Source organism: Saimiri boliviensis, chromosome 6 (genome assembly GCF_048565385.1).
Source record: "Saimiri boliviensis isolate mSaiBol1 chromosome 6, mSaiBol1.pri, whole genome shotgun sequence".
NCBI classification, from domain to species: domain Eukaryota; kingdom Metazoa; phylum Chordata; class Mammalia; order Primates; family Cebidae; genus Saimiri; species Saimiri boliviensis.
In genome coordinates this window covers 110,307,763-110,315,824 of record NC_133454.1, presented here as the reverse complement: position 1 = coordinate 110,315,824, position 8,062 = coordinate 110,307,763, and the positions used below count along the sequence as shown (strand labels likewise).

Below are 8,062 nucleotides of genomic sequence, written 5' to 3'. Positions count from 1 at the left end.
AGCTTTGGCTTTATCTAAATTTCTATTGTCCAAAATGAATTGTAGAAAGGAAATTTATCAAAATATTAAGCTTAGTTATATATGGCCAGTAGGTTTATGGGGGTTTTAAAACTGATAGTTTTTTCTCTATTTTGCAATTTTGTTGTTTTTATTGTTCTGTATTTTAGTTGCTATTTATAAGCTATTATGCTGTGTATCTTATGGCTATTTCAGGAGTGCCTGGCACAGAGCTGGTGCTCAGGAGACACATGCGAACAAAATACTTGGATAACAACACAGAGTGAACTACGCTTTCTTCTGTACATTTGTCTTTGTTTAATCTGCTTTTAACATGAAGAAACTTTATTGTTATCATTATTTCACAGGGAGAGATGGCAGTTCAGAGTGGTGAGGTAGCCTGCCTGAAATCAAAGGGTAGTAAGAGCTGACATTTAAAATTATTTTGACACTAAAGCCTGTTTCTTTATCTTGATAATAGAGGTATTTATTTTTACATCAGAAACTTGGCATTTCTGAAAGTTTCCTATGGACTTTTCGGGAAGGTGGGAAATACTTATTGATACCAACTTGCACTGGTATTTGGTAAACTCTGCTGGGGGTAGTTTGGTCTTTACTTCAGTGGGTGCCTGGAAGCAGGTTTCTTTCCTGACCTACCATGAGAACAAGATACCAGATGTTGCTGTGGAAGGAGGGTGTTCAGAAAACTTCTGTGGAACTGGCACATGTCTATGTGGGTGAGTCTTACCTTCTCTGCCACTTTCTTAATTGCCAAACTGTGTCCAATTGTTTGTGAAAACTAAATAAGGAAGAGTTAAAAATTGCTGATAAGTTTTTCCATTCTTCAAACCAGCATTTGTCTGTAGCAGTGGAAGGCTGACAGAGCCAGCAGGCCTCCAGCTACTGCCTTCCTAATTGGTTGTGTTGTGTTCTGGGCTCTCACTGGCTTTTTCACCAAGGCATAAGAACAAGCCCCAGATGGTCGCTCCAAAACTAACCTTTGTGCTCCAGGCCTCAGCCCGTCCATCTGGCCTTTTATGCATATTAATAGATTCTTCACCTGAGCCCTAGAAATCAGAAATGGAAATGTACTTGTTTCCTTTGTCCCTGTGTTGCCAAGAGATAAATCATTGAAGACCAAGCAGTGTCTTTTTCCAAAGATAGCAATTCCTGGCTGCTTAGGATTGTGGTAACCCTCTTGTCTCACAGTGCTTAGCAGGACTCTGAAACAGATTCATTAGACCGTGCTTTACATTCCCTCATTCTCATTCTTTATTCAAACTGCTCTTAGTTTCTTCCTTGCTTGAGTGTCTTTTCACTATGATAATACTAAATCTTTTGAATTATTTGCTCGTTAGTGGGCACGTGCTACAGAAAAAATATTCGTGATAATAGTTTGCATCTACTGAGTACTACCAATCCTGTAAAAATACTTGTAAGGTATCCCCATTTTATAATTATGTGAGAGTAAATGACTTTCCCACTTACTACAAAGCATTCTCTCTCTCCTCTCTCTCCATATGTACATATATATATATATATATATATATATATATATATATATCCAAATACATATATATCTGACAGATCCAGTACATAAACTCTGTTTCATTATCAAACCATGCTTATTTTTTCTAACTATGCCACATTCACTCTTGATTTTTTTAAAAAAATCTTTTAAACCTAACTGTGGCTTGCAGCAAAGAGAATCACCTGGTCTACTGGAGAGAGCAGGGTAAGGTGGCACTGTGGACATATGCATCTTAATTCTTCTAACTATGCAATAAAATGCCAGTAAAACAAAAACTGTAAGAAAAGACTTGAGTTGACATGCAATCTACAGAAGAATTACATTGTGATCACACATTTATGATAAACAGTTTGAAGCATTTATCCAAATATATGAAAATAGACAAATTTTGGACTGAGAGCTCAGCTACATTAACCTGCTGGTGATGGAAGAACCATATATTAAGTATTAGTAAAATGTACTTGCTTTCCTGTTATTTTATATACAAATAAATATAATAGTAGTTACAATATTTTCTTTCCACATCCTGTTGATTTATCTTGTATATGCTTATATTGCTTGTATATTATTATTACCTCTAGGCTTAGGTAATCTGATTTTCCTCCACTAATAATCATATCCCTGCCTGATTGTCACCTAATTGCTGCAAAATCCTTGCCAGATCCAAGCAACTGAATAGCCATCCTCTGAAGACCCTGATGGATGCAGAGAGTGTGAGGTAGGGAAATGGTCTGGAGTAACATTAACTTCTTTCTAATACCTAGGGTGTCCCCATTTATTTCCAAGGACCATTTATTAAAAAGCACTTTCATTCTCTCTGAGCTTTCTTCAGGCTAAATGAAGACCACTGATTTGAAAACTAATCACATGCTCTCCTAGTTTGTCTCAAGAATATGCTGTATATGATGCAATGAATAAACACCCAAAGGAAAAGCATGATTTTTTTTGTAGGTTCATACAGCAGACCATAAAAAAACATATACTTGGCTAGCAGTAAAATCTATCAAAGTTTTTCAACAGCCCCATATTTTTTACATTCCTTCACTGCCACCAACAGCTGCCTCTACATATGTTCCTTGATTTTATGGGTGCATTACAACAGCATCAAAGCTGTTGTAACATTGCAGGCACGTTTTTATGGGGAGTGATTTCAGCATCATGCCATCCGGCTGGCCCACCCCAGCCTTCTGTTGCTGGAATGGAATGGCAAAGACATTTAATGAAGTAGATAAAGAGTAAGATAGAGAGTGAGCGGCCAAGGATGAATGCTGCCTTTCTTCCTTGCTAGGGAAAGGGGCTCCAAAATTACCTCCTTTAGCAGCTCATCAAGACAACCAGTGTCCCCAGAGATGTCCAGGAGGGCAAAGTGTTGCAGCATCCTCATTTTTGTGAGGAGATAGCACAGGAAGAAGCAATTTATAACCTTCATAATGACAGCATGTTGTGTGTATGTGGTTACTAATAGATGAGAGTGCTTATGTTCCAGTAGGCTGATCATAATGATTATATCATTATTATCATTGCATGTAATAATTATATAATTATGTCATTAATACTGAACATTTAGGCTTTATCTACAGGAATGAAGTATTTACAAGAGTTTTGCATTTAGGGGACCCAAGTTTTATTTTTCCTTAGATTTAGATAGCAGATGATCAGATGGTATGGGGGTGGCTTGTATTCATGTCCAGAAGGTCCTCAAATACCACCTCTTTCCCAAGACTTGTCTTTGCTGTCTGCACAGGGCATAGACTTGAACATGCCTAGTCTCTGCTTCATGATAAAGAAGTGCAAGGGTGGGCAGTAGAAGGAAGGGAGAATGCAAGTATGTGAGTGAGAAACAATATGATGATTTCCCTTTGGCATAGAATATAGGAACTCATGTTATCACATTGAAGACTCTGAACAAAGCCTCTTTTAAAAGAAGTGAAGGAGGCTCCATTATCATTATTGAGGAAGTTATATTTTATGTAAGGATTTCCAGAGCTGGGTTTCAGTCTGTACTTCCAATGAAGTGAAAGCCAATGTATTCAAAGTGATACTGTGTTTCAGTTGACCAGATGTTAACTAACCACCTTGAGCATGTTGAAGCAGTGCATTTCCATGCATCTCGGTTTTTTTTTTTTTTTTTTTTTTTTTTTTTTTAATGCAACTTCAGTTCTATGGTAAAAGTCACCTAGCAATTTGCTGACTTCTTGATACAAATAAATCCTGAATACCTTTGACAAAAGAAACACAGCATTTCTTTTTGCTTAAAACAAAACAAAACAAAACAAAACCTAACAAACAAAAAATCAAGTCAGAACTTAGCCAATGCCCCTTTATTCCATCTTACAAGTGGTAGAGCTGAGGTGTAGTGAGATGGAGAAGGGGATTAGTCATGGTACAAAGCAGAGTGGAGAACAGACCAGTAGTGAAATCTTCTGATGTCTTTTCCAGTGCTTGTTTTCAGAACTGCTTTTAACTTTAAGCTTAGAAGTCTGTGTCCTTAGCCTGAAAGCTGTCAATTCTTTATTTGGCTCTCATGCATTAAGAGAGTATTTTTTGAAAAGATGTGTTGGGGGGAGCATATTTTTCCAGGGTGAGTGATGGACTGACACTGAGCCCATGGTACTCCTCCTGCCATTACAGCTCATGAGCAGGGCCATACCTCTTGAAAGCTGTGCCCAAGCTAGATGCTCTGTGGTGTTCCATCTGTCTTTCCTTTGCACCATCCAGAACATTTGACATTCTTCCCAATGGTCTGAGCACTTTTTATCTGGCTTAATCCCTGTGAATTTCTCTGATGATGTTTTAACTGGAGAAATAACAGAATCACTGATCTCCTGTTTTGTCACAGTTACAACACTCTTTATTTCTTTATGAACATAAGAATACAAAGAAATCAGCCTGCACAGCAGCTCACACTTGTAATCCTAACACTTTGGTAGGCTGAGGCTGGAGGACCACTTGAGCCCAGGAGTTTGAGACTAACCTGGGCAACACAGGGAGACCTCGTCTCTACCAAAAAAAAAAAAATTTTTTTTTTAGCCAGATATTCAGGAGAGTGAGGTGGGAGGATGGCTTGGGCCTGAAAGATAGAGGCTGCAGTGAGCAGTGGTTGTGTCACTAGACTCTAGCCTCGGCAAGAGCGAGACTTGGTCTCAGTAATGCTAATAATAATAATAGTATTAAGAAATTAGAATCTATATTGTCATAACATTGTTTTTTAAAAATATAAAATCTTTAGTTTCCAGAGGAATCTTTTGAACTTTTCTTTTTATTTCATAAATTCATGTTCAACATCTTTTTCTAAATATATATATATATATATAATTTTTTTAAATTGCATTTTTGGTTTTGGGGTACATGTGAAGAACATGCAGGATTGTTGCATAGGTACATACATGACAATGTGGTTTGCTGCCTTCCTCCCCATCACCTATATCTGGCATTTCTCACCATATTATCCCTCCCCAACTCCCCACCCCCCGCTGTCCCTCCCCTAGTTCCCCCCTACAGACCTCAGTGTGTGATGCTCCCCTCCCAGTGTCCCTGTGTTCTCATTTTTCAACACATGCCTATGATTGAGAACATGTGGTGTTTGATTTTCTGCTCTTGTGTCAGTTTGCTGAGAATGATGTTTTCCAGGTTCCTCCATGTCTCTACAAAGGACACAAACTCATCGTTTTTTTATGGCTACATAGTATTCCATGGTGTATATGTGCCACATTTTCCCTGTCCAGTCTATCATCAATGGGCATTTGGGTTGGTTCCAAGTCTTTGCTATTGTAAACAGTGCTGCAATGAACATTCGTGTGACTGTGTCCTTATATATCCATGTTCAACATCTTTTTGTCATATGTTTATTCCTCTCACTTCCATCTCAGTAGACCTTACAATTAGGAGATTACCCTAGTTTGCATTTTCTAATAAGATTCCATGGAATGGAAAAATAAACTTTTGTAAGTTTCTAAAAATAAAGATAACTCAAAAAACAAGGTCTGTGCTAGACATTTGGCAAATAATATTTCGAATCTATACCATGCAATTTTCAAATTCAGTGTTATTTCCCATGTGACAAATGAGGAAAAGGATCCTTAGAATACCTGGATTTCTCCTACACATTTTCATAGATAAACAACAGCACAGCCAGGATTCCAACCCTTTCACCTACTTGAAACTCATTTTATTTTTACTGTATTGTGTGGCCAGGTTACATACTGAGCACATTCCCATTATTTCTCTCATTGAATATTCACATTAACTCTTTGAGACAGGTGTTTTCAGTCAATTTGACAGATAAGGAAACAGGCCCAGAGAGGTGAAGTCATCTGTTTTAGGTCACTCAGCTAATAACTGGCAGAACTGAGGTTCAAATTTATATTGTCCTGACTCCAAAATCCATGTTCTTCTTATCTGAACATCTGACTTGTAAGTGAAATGCAGTTATGGACCTATTTAATCAGATTGTCAACTCACAATGATTTATTTAAAAATGAAACCATGCTATTAGTATTTGTTTTAATTTCAAAGAATGTTAGTTATTCAGATTTTTTCAAGTTATGTGTCTGATCTCCCTGAGTGGTGGAAAATAAGTGAAGAACTAAGGAAAGATATGGGGTTTCAGAAGAAGTGGCAACCAAGAGCAGATGTGACTGAGATTTCCAATTTTTTTCCAGGGTCGCCATATGGCAAAAGGATTAGTTTTTGTTCTAAATGATGTACTAGATTAGAATTATGGCAGATGATGAATGTAAGCCACAGGGAAAATATTTTGGATGAGTATAAAGAAACGATTTCTAAAAGTCAGAGCTGTCAAAATATGGAATAGTCTGTCTTGGAATGTGACAATATTCAGGAGAGGCAGAGTTACCAATTGGCAGGGTTACTGTAGTAAAGATCTGATGACATTTAAGGCCCTTGAGATTGGATAATTTCCTGACGTGGCTTTGTATTCCTGTGTATTCAACACTGGATGCCTGCACGCTAATTCTGCAGTATCTGGAAAGTGTTCCCTACCAGTTGGCACAGGTGGCTTAGAAAAATAGAGAGCCTGAAAGGATGGATCTCTGTCTCAGTCTTCATCAACTATGGGAATGTCAATCTACAATGCAAAAGGATGAAGAAATTTCGTGCCAAATATCATCAACGAGCCTCTGTTGAAGTCCTAGACAAAGGAAGAAAGAATATACAATTTTCAGTGTTCCTCTTTCATTTGTGTTTTCTTTTGTCTTGGTGCCTCAATAATCAGAAGAGAGAGAGAAAGAAAACCACTGTTGTATCAGGCTGTTTGGAAAGGGCACAGATTAACTAAAAATCTCAAGTCTTGAGTACAGTTACCACTCACAGTATTGATCATTTTCTTGTTTGTTTGAAAGGCAGTAACAATGTTTATGATATGATAATAATTAGTGGGAAGTTATTATATTTTAGGTATTATTATTTGTGAAATCCTATGGGTAATCAAAATAAAGTGTGGAAAGCTTATACAATAAAATCACACAGCTGCTAAATGGCAGAGCTCGGGCTCAAATCACGTTCCATTTCATACCAAAGCACGTGTTCTTATTCTCTTTTTGTTGTTGATAATCTCCTTCATCTGTGATGAGTCTTAACTTTTATATCACATAGTTAATATTTTTCTCTATTGGTTGGTTGTATCTTTTTTGATGAGATGCCAAGAAGGAGGCACAGTAAGTCTGTTCTTTGTATGTTTTTCAACCATGTGGACTGTCCTTCTATAAATACGGCAGTGGAAAGAACACTAAACACTGACCTTGGTCTAGTTACATTATTCTCTTTCCACCTTAATTTCATTGAGTTTAAACTAAGAGAGTATGTTAGTTTGTGTTTCCTGAAAGCAGAGTCTGAAACAGGTATCAAGTGGTGGAAAGATTGCTGTTAGGAAGTAAATCTAGGAAGCAGATGTGAAGAAGTAAGGAAGAAAAGCCAATAAAAGATAACAATATTGAAGTCACTCTGGTAGGCAACAGGGTTCAATTCCTCTAGGACCCCTCAGGAGCATCCCAAATGTTTTTTTAGGATGGAAGATGGGACAATGGTACACTTGTCCATCTAGTCCTGCCTCCTTTTACTGAGTGTTGCCCTTGGGACCTCCACTCATGCTCAGAGAGTTGATCGTGGAGCAGAATATGGAAAAGCAAGGTACACACTTGATAGGCAATAGACAATGCAAAGGAAGCATAAAGTTTCACAGAACTGGCTACCATAGGTGCAACTGAAATCAACAGTGGCCTTAGCGAATATCATGTAGCACCAGTGAAATCTACCACACAGAATTAAAATGGATGTACCGTAAAATGTCTTTCAAAATAAAATGTATCAATCCATGCAATTTTGATCCAGAGTTATATGCAACCACTTAATTTAACTCCCTGTTTTTCAGTGGTGAAAATTAAGGTTCCAAAGAGAAATGATTTACCCAAACCACCCTGTGAGTTAATGGATGAGTGGAGCCTCACGCCTGAGTCCTCTAGGTCTGGCCCCTGTACCTCATGGTTCATTTCCTAGCTGATACTACTAATGCCTAAT

The 8,062-nt window shown here is 37.7% G+C and overlaps 1 long non-coding RNA gene across 1 annotated transcript in view; it reads left to right on the top strand.

Moving 5' to 3' along the window:
• Positions 1–277: 277 nt before the first annotated feature.
• Positions 278–8,062, top strand: part of LOC141584882 (uncharacterized) — a 434,671-nt gene continuing 426,886 nt past the window's right edge. The window contains exon 1 of the long non-coding RNA XR_012518155.1: positions 278–734. This is a non-coding gene — a long non-coding RNA (uncharacterized LOC141584882). The remainder of the gene's footprint in view (positions 735–8,062) is intronic.